At 38.1% G+C, this 16,200-nt stretch overlaps 1 pseudogene; it reads left to right on the forward strand.

The window, feature by feature from the left end:
* Window positions 1-2,448: 2,448 nt before the first annotated feature.
* LOC124248167 (splicing factor 3A subunit 1-like) lies at window positions 2,449-4,881 on the forward strand (annotated as a pseudogene).
* Window positions 4,882-16,200: the final 11,319 nt, after the last annotated feature.

A 16,200-nucleotide genomic window follows, 5' to 3' on the forward strand; every position in this document is an offset into this window, starting at 1 on the left:
GTTATATAGTGTTTAAGAGAGCAAAATTTTCATCTACAAGGTTTCATAATTCCTTTGGGCTTATGTTTATGTGAATATATATGAAATATCTAAGAGCATTCTATGTGAAAGGAAAATTACAAGAATCGAAACCTGGGTTTCATAAACTGTAGCATTTACTGTTTCTCTAATATACAGAAAGCTTTCTCGAATACTCTTCAAAGCAAAGAAATTCCTTGCATGGCAAGACTAAAGACACAATTTATGACCATAGTTAAATGTTCAAAAGGGGCTAAAATGAAAGCTAAAAACCTTCTCAACCTATTAACTTCAAGGTTTCTCCAAACCAAAGATTCTTCACTGATATTTTTCAGATGATCTTTTTTTTATATACATATTCTGATTCCAGATACATTTTCTTTTGCTCCAAAATATGGACACTCTTCTTAGAAAGGGAATGTGCACATGTGAAAATCAATTCTTTCCTTTCTCAATGATTTTATTAAAGCCGGATTGAAGGTAACACTGCTGAGTGGCTTGCCTTATATTTACCAATAAGAAAATCTACCTAAATTAAATGAGAAAAACCATCACTAGCTGGGTTCAAATGACGTCTCTCTAAGAACAGGACTGCTTAGTTACAAACCCGAAAGACTTCAATTGGCAGATGGCCTTCCTAAAACTGCTCTCCATCCACTTACTGTATCTTTTCCTCAGTGTCCCACCCATCTCTTTACTCAGAATTTCCCATTCCTCATTCCTGATCTCATAAAGACAAGCTTGAGAGTGTCATAGATTTCCAGATAGTCTATATGATCCATAAAAATTGAGGTAACTTTACTCCTCCTTTTCTGATATGTACTATCTGATTTCTTTCTCCCCTCTAATTATATTAACCAATACCTCAAATTCAATGATAAGGGATACAATGGAAATCTTTGACTTAGTAATGCTATCTGTAATATTTTCCTTTTAAGTAGGATGATGGTTTTTGGACTTAAGTGTGAATATTTTAATGTTTTTAAATGAAACTTTGATTTCTAATTTATAAGTTGATTTTAAACAAAATGTATTTAATTTTACTTAAGTTCTCTTCAACAAGAATGAAATTACTCATGTGATTTTCAGTCTGAACCTTAGTAATATAGTAGTTATATTAACTGACATGCTAATATTGAACATCTTTGCATTTTCTGGCATGAATCACACATGGTAAAGATGCATAAGTTTTTATATGCTTTGCATTCTGTTTGCTAATATATACCTTGGATTTTGTATAGTTATTTATAAGTAAGTTTAGGTTATATTTTTTTGTTCAAAGATTATAACCGATTAATGTCAATAATATGCTTGCTGCATAAAAAGAATTTAGAACATTTTGAGTAGCATGATGTCTCTGATCTTTGCAAAGATGTTACACGTGTGGTCTTTTTCCAGAATAACAGTTTGAGAGTAATTATTATCTACATAGAAGAACTATGAAAATATGACCCATAATGAGGAGAAAAACAAATTAATCAAATCTGGCCTACAAATGACCCAGATGATAGGATTAGTAAGCAAGACTATTACAACAATTATTATTAGCATTGCATTTCATATGTCCAAGAAGATACAGGAAATATTGAGCATGCTAAAAGAAATATGGAAGCAATAAAAAACGTCCCAAATCAAACTTCTAGAGATAAAAAGTACAATATCCAAGGTGGAAAGTAGGAAAAAGACATAACAATTGATCCTAATGTGCAAACTTTAATTGTCTCTGCATCAAGAGAAAGATGGCTATCGGAGACATTCTTAGGAAAGCTGGTGAAATTTTAATATGGACCAGGTACTAGATAATTTCAGTTATTGTTATTGTTTTTATTGTTATTGTTATTATTTTCAGAAATGATGATGTTATTACAATTTATGTAGGAAATAAACCTTATTCTTAAGAGATACATACTCAAGCCTAAAATAATACACTACATGGGTTTAACAAAAGATTATGCATCACAGGAGAAAAAGATAGTAAATTTTAAAACATAGAAATGGAAACCAAAGTGAAACACAGAAGGAAAAAAACTCAAAAAATGTATCATCAGTGAATTGAGTAACAACTTCAGGCAACCTCAAAAAGTACAAACTGGAGTTACTTAAGGAGAAGAAAAAATGAGGTTAAAGTAGATATTTGAATAAACATGACTGAAAATTTTTAAATTTGATGAAAATAATATAAATAAACTGAAAATAAAAAAATATAGGGAACATAAAGAAATCAAGCCACAGTGTAGTCAATTAGCCTAAAGCCAATGGCACAGAGAAACCCTTAAAAGGAATCACACATGCGCATACACTCACACGAGCTCATACCATCCCTCAGTTCAGTCACCGCTCAGTTATCTGTCAGTGCAGGGAGCCTGTCCTGATGCATGCAGCACCGTCAATGGATGCCTAGGCCCACTGGTGGCTCTGAGCATTGCAGTCATGCAGGCCACACCTAGGCAGGTGGTGTCCCTACCACCACCAGCAGCCACTGAGCCCAAATAGCACACAGAAGAAGCATCTTTGAAGGAGGATCTACCCCTTCCACACCAGTGTTGGGGATTATTTACCCTCTCTCAGAGGTCAGGAATATCATTGAAAAGACTGCCAGCTTTGTGGCTAGAAAGAGACATGAACTTGGAGCTAAGATACAACAGAATCCAGATCAACAACCACACGTTCGACTTCCTGAACCCCAACAACACTTCCTACCGCCACAAAGTCAGCAAGTTCAAGGTGGGGAAGGTTCAGGAGCCCATGGCCGCCATCCCCAAGGTCATGCAGCAGCAGCAGCAGCAAGCCAACCAGCAGCAGCTGCCCCAGAAGGTCCAAGCCCTGGTCATCCAAGAGACCACAGCACTCAAAGAGCTCCCTCCTGAGTTTGATTTCATCACAGAACTGCCTCCATCTCAGCCTTCGACCTAGACACAGTGAAGCTGAAGCCTCAGTTTGTAGCCAGTTTCTGACCCAGCTGATCCAGAAAGAGAAGCTTAACTACCAGTTAGACCTCCTCTATCCATAGCACAACCTCTTCAACTACTTCACGAAGCTGGTGGAACATTATATACCAAGATCTTGAATCCACCTAAAGGCTTAATTGCAAAGCTCAAAAAAGGGTCTGAGAACCCCCGAGAAGTTTTGGACCAGGTATGTTACTGAGTGAAGTGGACCAAGTTCCAATGGCAGGAGAGAAAAAAGGAGGGGGAAGAGAAGGAGAAGGGGTGGGTAGCAGATCAATTGGCATGATTTCAAAGTGGTGGAAATGGTGGACTTCAAACACAATGAGCAAGGAAATTTCCCTCCCTCCATCACCCTGGAGAAGCTGGGGGCCCAAATCCTCATTCAGGAACTCAATGAGAAGTTTGGGGAGAGTAAGAAGGTCGAGAAGGAGGTCAAGTCTATTGATGAGGACAAGAAACAGAAGAAGGCAGAGGAGCCTCCTTCCCAGTTGGACCCGGACACAAAAGTGTAAGACTTGGATGAAGGTTCAGATCATGAAGAAAGGCAGAAAGTGCCCCTTACCCCCAAGGACATGCCTCCTGCCTCTGCCCCTGACTCCAGACCAAGTCATTTTATGGAAAGACTATGACCCCAAAGTTTCCACCTCCCTTCCTCCAGCCCTGCTCCAGATGAATATCTTGTGTCTCCCATCACTGGAGTAAAGATTCCTGCCAAAAAAATTCAGGAACCTATGTGCGTTGCACTACTTGACCTCCACTAGCTGAAGTAGCAAGATGGCTCCATTCACGGGAAGCAGAGTGGTAGTGAGGCATTTGCATCAAGCCTGGAAATCAAGAACAACTTGAAACAGTTGGCCAGGTAGGGTACTGAAATCTTTGGTGTAGAGGAAACAGACTTCCATAAGAAGATGCAGGAGAAGGAGATCCAGAAGCCAAAAGAATAGGAGACATGTGACAGCCACTCTGGCAGCATGGCTGGGACCCAGCAAGCAACCCAGGCCAACATCATCCTCTAGGAGCTGATCAGGCCATTCACAAGGCCAAGGGCCTGGTGCCGGAAGACGACACCAAAGAGAAGATTGGTCCTGGCAAGCCCAGTGAAATCTCCCAGAAGCCACGTCCTCTGTCTTCAGCCACCAGCATCCGCAGCTTCACATTATCCATTAGTGTGGTGCTTTGACCACCGGCAATGCCACCTCACGTCTACACCACGGTTGCTTCCACAGTATGGTCGTACCTTGGCTCTGGTATCAGTGGTCCAACTGCCCTCATGCCTAGTGCTCACCTCCATGCCACCCAACATCCATATGCCCAGGACCAACATGGTGCCCATGCCTCCCTCAACCCCTCCTATCATGGCACCCTGCCCAACCCCCATGATTATATTTACAAACTTTGTGCTTGCTCCACCTGTGGTACATGTCCCAGCTCCAGCCCTAACACTCCTAGTTCCCCCCGCCACCCTAACCCCTCCTATGGGAAATGAGCCTATCTGCAAGAAATTGAAAATACAGCACAGACTCATGCTTGAGGAGAAGTTCTTATGCATAAAAAAGGGTCCAGTGTCCATCAAATTCCAAGTGCCAATGTGCAGGATAAGATAGAACTGAAGGAAACTGAAGGGGTAGGTGCTGGTCTTCACCCTCCTGCTCACAGACCAAGTCTCTGTCATCAAGATGAAGACTCACGAAGCCATGGGCATGCCTACAGGGAAACAAGCTACAGTATGAGGACATCTTCATCAAGGATTTTGACTGGCTGGTTTACATGGCCAGTGGCAGTCATCCACCTGTTCTTAAGGGAGAGAGGCGAGAGGCACAGGTATAAGAAAGAAACCTGCTGTCAGGTCCCAGCCACTGCCATTTTGGCTCTCCTGCCCCTTACTCTCTGCCCCAGACCCAGGAGACCTCCCTGAGGCCTGGGGTCTTGCCTGCAGATTCGGTTGCCTCTTATTAAGTTTGGAAATTCAAATTGTCCTGCAGAGTTTCATTCCACCCACGTCCTTCTCAGACTGATAAGAGTAGCGCATGGATAATAGAGCTGTCTAAGCCACTCTCCTTTCCAGCAGTCTCTGGAATCCCTATGTATTAGGGTCTTGAACTGAGGCGATTCATTTCTTTGGGCAGCCCATTAGGAAATGAGAGCCCAGGGATGTCTTTCAGGATAATGTCTTAAAAAACAAAGTTCAACCAAGTGAATTTGAAGTCTAATTGGCTTTATTAAGTGATTCTTGAATCAATCAGCATCCAGCAAGTAGATACTCTGAGGAGTTGTACAAAAGAAAGGTTTTTGTAGGAAGGAGAGTGGGGCAAGGAACTGATTAGCAAAAGAAAAGAAAGGATTGTTTCAGACCAACTGATCTTATTTTGGGGAGAAAGAAACAGCAAGAGTTTTATCGCGCAGATTACCTCACTACTGCTGATCAGAAAATTCCAGAATGACTATTCCAAAGGCCGTACTGTTAAGAGGGGTTGAAACTGCAATTAAATCTGCATTTGCTGTTGTAGGGGGCAGATGACTCCATTTGGGGCCTGAGGACTCTTTTTTAACACATTATAGTGACAAGTGGTGTGAAGCTGATAGAATATGGTTGTTATTGCCATTAATCATTTTGCATCTTGTCACAGGCTGTTTAAGAAACCTCTTGGACACAACAACAAAACAAAAACAGCTTGGTGCCCAGAACTATGGCAGAGTGGACTTTCTCACTAGACCTGGGCAGCTATCCCATTGAATGAAATGGCTTCTCAGCACAAGTTGGGTCCACGAGAAAACGTGGCCCTTGCAGCCAAACCCAAGGTGTACAGCTGGTCCCAAGGCACCTTGGGTTCCCCATCCTGCATTTCTCTCAAGAAAGAATCAGGCACTTGTTAAATTGTCATACTCCCCACAGTAGGTGGAGAAGAAAAAGGAAACACAAGCATGCAAACACATGTAGATGCATATTCACTCACTCACTCACACACAACAAAACCCAGGCACTCATGCACATCCTCGGTCCAACTGTTCCTCCAAGCCATAGAGCGATGTCTACAGTTAGTCCCAAGAGTCCATCATTGACTGTTCCTTGAGCCTTCCCCTTGAAGAACAGCCTCAGGGCATTGATCTCTCTACAAGACCCAGCCTGACTGTCAGCACCCTGCGATGGGGGAGCTGGCCCCTTCACCTGGTCTTCTCCATCAGGAAATAATCTCCTTGTTGAACGCCATGGAGGACTCCAGCATCCAGGGTGGTGCCTGGTTCAGGTAAGTGGAATATGAGGCTTCCCAAAAAGGCAAACAGGGTACACTTGGGGCCCACAGAGTGCACTTTGTGGCTTGGGCTGTGTAGGGTTAGTGAGTGTAGGTCCAGATGGAGAGTCAGGAATAGGGTAGGCTTAGACTCTCTGAGCATCAGAGGCAGCTCAGAGAACGGCTGCACAGGACCCTAGAACACAAAAACACGTCACACACACAGTTACAAAGATAAGAAGTCCTCTTATTCTCATTGAAAACAATATAAGTCAGGAACCAGCCCAGTGGTGCAGAAGTTAAGTTTGCACGTTCTGCTTCGACAGCCCTGGGTTCCCCGGTTCGGATCCCCGGTGCGGACATGGCACCACTTGGCAAGCCATGCTGTGGTAGGCGTCCCACATATAAAGTAGAGGAGGATGGGCATGGATGTTAGCTCAGGGAAAATCTTCCTCAGCAAAAGCAGGACGATTGGCAGCAGATGTTAGCTCAGGGTCAATCTTCCTCAGCGAAAAGAGGAGGATTGGTGGCAGATATCAGCTCAGGGCTAATCTCGCTCAAAAAGAAAAGCCAAAGAAGACAATATAAGGGAAAACAGCCAACCTGACAACTTAAGAGATTAATCTCCAGGAAAAATAACTTTAAAAAGTGAAGTAAAAATAAGAATATTTTTTCAGACATACAAAAGCTGAAAGAAAAAACAACCAACTCACCTGTACCAGAAAAGATATTAAATGAAACCCCTGAAGCAGAAGGAAAATGATACCAACTAGAATGAAAACACTGAAATGAGTAACGGTGGGGAAATATAAAATACTTTTTAAATGATAAATTTGTATATAATAGAATGAACTGATTAAAGCAAATATAAAAACAATACATGTGAGATTTATAATATAGACAGAAATTAAATGTCTTACAACATAAGCACCAAAGCCAGCTAAGGACAAAGAGTAGTGTGTTGTTAGAAGATTCTTATAATTTATGTGACATAGTGTATCAGTTGAAGATGGATTATGATAAATTAAAGTGCTATAATGTGACCCTTGTGCAACCATTAAAAGAACGTAAAGAGTTATAGGCAAGAGGCAAACACAGGAGATAAAATATAATCACAAAACATTAGTCAGCTTATTCAAAGGAAGGTAAAGACAAAAAAAGAGACCAAAGAAGGGATGGGAAAAGGGAAAACAGATGTCTAAATCATAGATTTAAACCCAAACATATCAAAATTACACAAAATACAAATTATCTAAACACTCTAATTAAAAGGCAAAGACAGTAATGATAATTTTATAAGTACATTAATTGACCTTAATTTCAATTAGAAAAAAATAATTGCATTTCAAAGGAACACTGTTGGTAGCCAGAATCTGGCCTTTGGAGCCTCTGCTGCTGCATTCTGGGAGATTTTCCAAAGATGGCAGCCATCGTTTGCCAAGATAATTTCAGGAGTGAGAACACATTAAAGGCGGGGCAGAAAGCGAGGGGGATTTCATGGGGAAACTAATCAAATGAACAAAACGCCAAACACTTGGTATGGTGACTGTCACAGAAAAGAAAGGGAAATAATTATCGAAGAAAATGCGTTTCTTCTCAAGAGATCAGGTTGACAAAAGTGACAGAAAAACGCGTTGGTAATTGTTGAGTGCTTTTCTCATAACTGTTTAAACGTTGGCGAAATAAGACTAATAACGCCTGGTGTGAATAAACACTTTTATTTTTTTTACAACATTTGTACCTCTTTGAGACATAGTTCTACTTAATCAGGGAGGTGGAGAACACAGGTGTGCTGTAGTGGTTTTAAACTAAAATTTTCATTCCACCTTTTATGATAGATTTTACACTTCAGTAATTTGTGAGCTTCCAGAAAGTTCTAGAAATCTTTATTTAAGATGTTACATAAGGAATTAAGATAAATCATAGGCTTTGAGACACACATATGATTTCTTTCAGGTGATTCTCAGTTGTGAGGCTAACTTCATGTGAGTAATGCATCAATTTTTGCCAAGAAATCCTTAAAGAAGTGAATCATTTTTGGCAGCAAAGATTTAAAAGCCATTAATAAAATCTAGTGCCTTGGTCAGAGACTGCTAAATGGTGAGCTAATTGACAAGAATTCATATAGCAGTTTTAGCTGAGCCAGAGTGGATTTTGGCACATCAGGAAAAAATATGGCGTGAAAGAAATAACAATCTTTGGACCAAACTGAAACTATTGAAGTGTTGCTACACAAATTCTTGAAATTATTACTGAATCCTACTTTCTTATCTGTGGACCTTTGTTCTCACTATTTGCTCTGCCTGCACGTTCCCCAAAATATTCAAGTGGCTCCTTCTCTTATCTAATTCATATCTCCACTCAAATTATCATCTCAGAAAAAACTTTTGTGAGCTCTAATTAAAATTACATGACTTACTCTGCTCTAGTTTTCATCATAATCATTATCACTACTGGAATTTCGTTAAATACTTTTGCTCTTGTGTATTGACCGTATCACTCAATAGATTGAAAGTTCATGAAAGCAAGGAAATCTTCTTTGAATGCCATGTTTACACTCTACTTCAAAGCTTCACATTGTGTAGTGAACCAGCAATGATACTTTCTCCAATTGAAAAATCGAGGAAATTCTTAGAACTTCACAGCCTTTAGGTATGCATTAATTTCACTCTTGTCACGAAAGGGCTCCAAAGTCAGCTGTGAATAACTAAGAGCAATGCAGTACAACTTAGCTTGTCCTTACTAGCTCCTAATCAAAATTTTGTAGATTCTATATGTGTGTAACAAATACATTTAATAGATATTAAGAAGATGTGAAAATAGTAAGAAGGAAAAACTGATAAATTCTGATTTGTTGTCGTACAGCGTGACCGTTTCTTAGTTACTCTGATAGAAAATCTTAAAGTTTTACAAGGTGTTTTAATCCAAACCACCTGATTGGCATTTGTCATCTTTACCTGTTTGACAGAGACTATTATACGTTGTTGACATTGATATCGACCCTGATATCATTTTCCCCACATTAAACCCAGCATATATGGGGTTAAAAGCAAAACACCCATTCCCTTCTTACTCTCTGGCTTCCTGGCTCCAGAATCCACTATCCTCCATGGAGACAGACACCGCCAAGGACAAGCACCTGGATTATCTCCTACCCGCAAAGAGATCCAGTCTGGTGGGAAAGCTGCTGACCAGCAAGGTCACGGGCTTCTGCCTCTCTGCAAGTAGTCTCAAGGCCAAAGACAGGCTGGTGGGAAAGCTCTGACCAGCAAGGCCATATGCTCCCCCTCCCCTACCTAAAGCCTCAAATAAAACCCTTCCTTTTAGCTTTTCGCGGAGATTGGGATTTCAGCGCTAGCTGCCCTCTCTCCTTGATCAGCGCCGTGCAAAAATAAAATTCCTACTTTCTTCCATCACACCCGGTGTCAGAGATTGGCTTGCTGGGCAACAAGTGAGCGAACTCACTTGAGGTTCTGTAACAACATTGGAGACCACCAATGAAATATATCGTTCCTGGTACTCATTCTCTGCCACAGTCTCCTCCTAACAAATCTGGATGTGGCCTGAGATTTGCTTCGATTAATAACACTATGCCCCTTCTAATTCTCAGCCTTTAGAACGCTGACAGTTTCTCCTTTGGGGCTCTTGGGCACCCTGAGCATGTGTAGAAGACATCCATCTGTCCAGCTGGAGAGACCATAGTGACAGAGTTACAGGAAATGGACGGACACTCAACTAACATAAAGCCAGAAGGAAAGGACTCACTGTATTTATTTCCTAGAGCTGCAGTGACAAATTACCACAAACTGTGTGGTTTAACACAACAAACCACCTTTTGGAGGTTAGAAGTCTGAAATCAAGTGTCAGCGGGGTTGGTTGCTTCTGGAATGCTTCTCTTCTAGTTTATGGTGGTTACCAGCAATCCTTGGCATTCCTTGGCTGTTATACAGATCATTTCAATTTCTGGCTCCATCTTCACATGGTGTTCTTCCCTATGTGTGTCTTCTTTGTGTCTCTGTGTATGAATCTCTCTTCTTTCTCTTATAAAGACACTAGTTTTTGGATTTAGGACCTTCCCTAATTCAGCATGAGCTTATCTTAACTAATTACATCTATAATGATCCTACTTCCAAATAAGGGCTTATTCTGAGGTTGTGGGTGGACATGGATTTGGGAGGGTGTGCTATTCAATCCAGGACACCAGTCATCTCAGTGAGCCAGCTGATTCTAGTCTCTACCCTCCAGCCAAAGGCAACCACGCCGTAATGGCAGCCCAGCTTATCTCTGCCTATGCTAAAGAACCATGTAAGAAATTAAAAATAATTGTTGTGTGACTATATAAATAAAAGAACAAGTAAGTGAAAGTAAGAATGAACAGGGTCTTGATGTCTATCTTTCATATATTGACTGTCTAGAAAAGATACTCTGAACCAAAGCACACCAGAGAAGCACTATTCAAAACAAGGGTGAGCTACACAACCAGAATCACTATTCCTCATGGTTGATAAATAACTATAGCCAAGTTGTATGGCATCTCTTTATGCTAGCTAATTCTACAGTTAATTGAAAATGCCCTTTGAATAAAAGACAATTATGGTATCAGTCAAGTTGAATTTCTACACATTGATCAACTGTGCCAGCATTAGCTGGTGTTTATTTAATGTTGCTTTATAAAATATTTGTGTCAATGTATCCTGTTTACTCTCAGCCACAACAGTTAGATGAACAGTTTCAATATTCCCTTCTAGGTACGGAAATATAAATTAGAGATGACTCCTTCCTCGCTCTCCGTCAAGCATTTATGTACATGATGACTTTACAAAAGTAATCCTTTGGTCTGTTTTGTTGCTTTTGGTATGGAAGATGCAGTTTTTGGAAACAGATATTCCCTGAGTTTGTTTGTTTACTTATTTAGTCAGCTTTGTAGTTTTAAGAATTTTGAATCTTCTAAAATTTTATAATTAAAAAGATAATAACCTACCCATACTATTCAACAACTTCAATATTATTCAAATGCAAGGATCAGTGTTTGATCTATTTGCTTTTTCCTCCTTCCCTCCCTCTCCTGCTTTCTCCCTGCCTCCTTCCTTTCCTTCTACCCCTCTTTCCTCCCTTCCTTCCACCCCCACTTCCTTTTACCTTTCCTTCCTTCCTCCCTCCCTCAGTCCCTCCCATCCTTCCTTTCTTCTTTGTCTCTTTCTTTCTTGGTTTATTTGGAACAGATTTCTTTTTTTAAGCCAGAGTTGCCCTTTTGCCAATATAAAAACCCATGAAATTTTTCCCCAGACTCATGATCAATTTTCCCCGTAATAAATATCTGGCACTAAATTTCTATTAATCTTACTAAAAATTACAATCTCATTTTCTAGAATTTTGTGGAGATACAAAATTTTTTGTGGAGATATGATAAAGAATTAGATTTTTCAAAAATATGTATGCCTCATTCAATGTATTGACTGGAATTCAGGTAGATTTAACAGGGGAAATCCCAATCCTCATTCTTCACTTCTAACAACACATTTTCCCAAGATTATTGACAAAGAAAACTTCATTTATACTCTTTCCAAATTATGTTATTAAATTTTCCTCATTTAAAAATATATAGGCCATAAATATTATTCTTTTTCTACGGATGTTAGATTTGCATGTAAAAAGGTATAGAAAGTGACCGCTTTTTTTCTCCAGGAACAGAACAATTATGTGAAAACAATAAGATAATTTTATTCTCTACCCGAGGTCTTTAAAAACAGGAAGAAAAGAAATCCCTTTCACTGTCTACATGGCACCATTCTTTCTGATCTTCAGTCTGAAAAATCAAATGGATCTCATTTTAGATAAATTTTAACAGTTCTATGTAGATATAGATCTGAAATTTCACTAATGTGTTTTATCTTTCTTTACTCAGGCGGAAATGGCATTTCTTTTATTATTCTTTGGAATCACATAAAATCACCAAACACAACTATTAAATGTAACGGCTGCACACATTAGAAATTCAAGGTTGAAGTAACTAGAATGAAACAGCAGATTTTAAAGGAACGAGACTGTCACTTAGTGTCAATGTTACAATTCCATTTATCAGCTCCATTAACTTAATGGTCAAAAAAAAAAAAGTTCTCCAACCTTTCTTCTCCCTGGTGCATATTCGCTCTCATACACATCTAAACTAAGGCTAATAGAGAGCAAAGAGATGTTATCAGCATTCTTTTATGTAGCTTTTATTGTTTTCCATAAAATCCTGTAACTAGGATCAAACTAATGATTCTATACATCTGGCCCAGCCATACAAACTCCAATTTTTACTTTTCTCATTTTCATTCAATCCTTCTTTCTCACTCCTTTAACTCAGAGTACTTTGCTCATGTGGAAGTTGAAATATCAAAGAGGCAGAAAACTTGTCAACAAAAAAGAGGTGATTTACTACCTTTAGATTTTCTATCTTCACGTGAACCGTTTTAGACGACTGTTTACCTCTCCAGTCCTCATTTATATTGCGCACAGCCACACAATAGACTTTCTGGTATTTAATGCTGAAAAGCCCAATTGGTGATGTGTAGTAAAATTTTACTGCTTGTCTGAGTAAAAGAGGGAGCAATTCCTATACCTACATTGCCAGTTGAAAAGTTCAACCTTTATCTGTTTAGCCAGCTTTAATTCAAGAATAGGTTTCTTTCCACAGAGAGGAGAAATGCTGAGGCATCAGACGCTTTAAAGCAATGCCCTGTGCAAGCTGATTTCTCTGCTGATGCTCATGCATTTTTTCCCTACGCTAAGGAAGTTTGCGTTGCTTTATTTATAAAGAACCCTTCCCAGATACATGTGTCAGTAACTCATCATTTTCTGGCTTTATTAATTTCTTTGTGTGTATTAGTTTAGAGATATTAAGGTAACCATTTTATTAATCGGTTATACAGCTTTAAAATTGCATGAAATCGCTTGAGCGTCCTGTGTTACAAACAGAACATTTAAATAAAATGTGTAGATTAATTTTGACGTGTAGTTTATTGCCACAAATCAATATGTCACAGATGTAGGTACTTGATTATTAGGATAATTATCTCACTTAATTTCTCTAATGTTCAGCTTTTTAAATATACAAATACATTTTTGAAATATTTAACTAAAGCTATACTCTCTGTTTTTTATTGCCTTATAAGCCTTCATATAAGATACGCTAAGGATATAAAATGATAGATAAAGAAAGCTATTCATATCTTCCTTGGCTTTATTCTCTTAACTTTTTTTTGACAGAACTTAATTCTTTTCTTCTTGACTCAGCTATTCACAGGAACAGCATAAGAATAACACTCACAAAACCACTTTTGTATAACTTTGGTTCAGTCACATAAAACTTTTTTTGACTGCAATTATTTTGACTGTTCCAAGGGAATAATAATAACTGCTTACTTTACACGGTTGTGTGAACATCATGTGAGATACAATATAATTGTCTTTTTTCTCAAAACCATGCGATATCATAACTAAAATGAGAAAACCTAATACTAGAATTCATATAAAATTAAGTCAAACATATTTTCTCTTAGGCATCTATGACTTGTATTAGGTAAAAATATAACAAATTTACATGATACATTTGGAAAACCGACACTTTTCTCACTATTATGAAATGGAGCTGTGGGACTCAAGTAAGAAACTTTCTGCCTTTCTGATGGCTCAACTCTTTTTTTATAAATGAAATATTTACTTGTAAATATCACAGATATTGCTGGTCTCGTAGATAAGTTTGGCTCGTGTTCTTAAGTGAGGAACTGAGATGATGAGTTTCGGGAATTTCTTTTTCCATATGATAAAATTTCTGAATTTTTATAAGATGTAAGCTGAGCTTTAAGGAATAGTGGGTGAGGCCTGTTTATTTTCGACACATGAAGACCCTGCATTTAATTTGAAATGCGTTGCTCCTCTCCAGGTCCTGCCCTTTATATTTTTACTTATCTTCTGCATAGCGAGCAGGTATGTAAGATTTCTACATTTCACTCAAATGCACTTTACCAAATTGAGACAGAAAGTGTGAAGTGTGTCTAGTTTCCATTTTTAGCTTCTTTTACCAGGTGCTTTGGAAACTTGCCAAGTAAAATTTTAATCACCTGGCAAAGTATTTGAAATCTAGCGCTCACCTGATAAACAATTATTTAAGATGTGTGCTTGAATATTGATCGTTCTTTCTTTTATGTGTATCTTTTACTATTCTAATATAGTTTCTAATTTATGATAAAATTTTCTGCTGTGATTATTCTGGGATCAGTAATAATATTTAGGATTGTATTTATCTTCCCACTTTTGTGATTTTATAAAATTGATTTATATACAAATTTCTTGTTCAACATAGAATTTATAGTAGCAAAATTGGAAAGAAAACTGAATATCCCACAAACAAGTATATTTAGAGAATGCATAAGCAAACATGAGATAATAGATATTATTACTGTATAGTAAAGACAATGGTTTTGAAAACTATTTTAAAAAAGAAAAAATATTAAAATAAGTGAAATAAACTTGATAATAAATGGGGTATATTATATGTCCCAGAGTTAATTTTGCATATATATCTGTAAACATAAGTATATAATTATTAGAAGGAAATATATTTACATGTTCATGTGTTAAAGGTATCTATTTTTCAGGGTGCTATGATTCGGAGAATTTTAAAACGTCCCCTTGATTTTTATATGTAATTACCAATATTGCTGCCATAATATGTATGAGTTTTAAGATTTGAATATAAAATATAGTTTTAGAAGTATTGGGAAATCAAGGGATATGTTCTATAACAGGCTCACATGAAGAAAAGAATGAGAATTTTGTCAAAAACTTCCTTAATGTACTACAAGATGACCAGTGTCTATTGTAGATTTGTGACTATTTATATTCCAAGGCCATTTCATTAAAATACAAGCAGTGCATTTTGGGTGCTATTCTAAGTATGTGCTGTATGTAACACCACTTCAGACCATTTAGAATGAGTATTCTGTAATCTTTTGATGAGGTTTTCTTGTTGCATCAAACCAAGATTCATGTTAATGCAGTGCATGATTAGCAGTGACCAAATTCTCCATTCTACTTTGGGATTCTGGAAATTGATGCTATGGTCTCATAGGTTGTTCCCATGAGGTTTGATGTGACACGACCTTGGTTTAAGTAACAGGATCACTGCTCTAAAACTAGTTGACCTAAAAGTGACTTACTTTCTTAGGGCTTATACCCTTATTTGTTAAACTGGAGTAAAGATACATAATTCCTTAGTAATTGAATAAGCTAGTCTCTCTGATCTGCAAATTTGGCCTGTTAATGAAACAAAGAAAGGTCAAGAAATCAGAGGTCATGTTTTACTAATGTGTGGTCATTACAGGTGTCATGTAAGGAGCCTGAGCTCAGCCTCAGACCATTATCAGAAAATAAAAACAATTGAAATTGATTTAGAGATATTTCTTTCACCCTATCATCATCTTAAGATCCGTGGCTTGAGTAAGCTCTTCTCTGGTTGTGATGGTCATTTGTACTTTGTGGGTATCATTGACTGGACGTTCAAGAACAGTGATTGACTTTCTGGATTTGTTTAGCATTTTCCCAATTTCCATACTGTCTACACAATTCCTATGTTACTGAGTTTTTTCTTCTTTTCTTCCAACAGGTCTGGGAGGAGTTCCTCTCTTTATTTGGACCCTGGCTTCAGGTCAGTCAACAAAGAAAATTAAAAGGCTCTCCAAATAATACCTCTTCTCTTTGATTGTAGGGACCAATAGTAAAATAAGGACTATTCAACTTCAGAATGTACAAAAGCCATTTTGCAGAGTCTTTTTGATGATGTTGAAAGAGAGTGATAAAAAGTAAACTGTCTTTTTAAATATATTGTTTTAACTTAAGTCAGTAAAATTCCATTTGAATTTAGGCCTTCTTTACTTTACTTCAATGATCTGCAGGACTTTATGTCATTCAACATGTACTAAATATTTAGCAGAATGTAAGTAATTTAATGAACAATTTAT

This window comes from Equus quagga, chromosome 12 (genome assembly GCF_021613505.1).
Source record: "Equus quagga isolate Etosha38 chromosome 12, UCLA_HA_Equagga_1.0, whole genome shotgun sequence".
Taxonomy (NCBI): domain Eukaryota; kingdom Metazoa; phylum Chordata; class Mammalia; order Perissodactyla; family Equidae; genus Equus; species Equus quagga.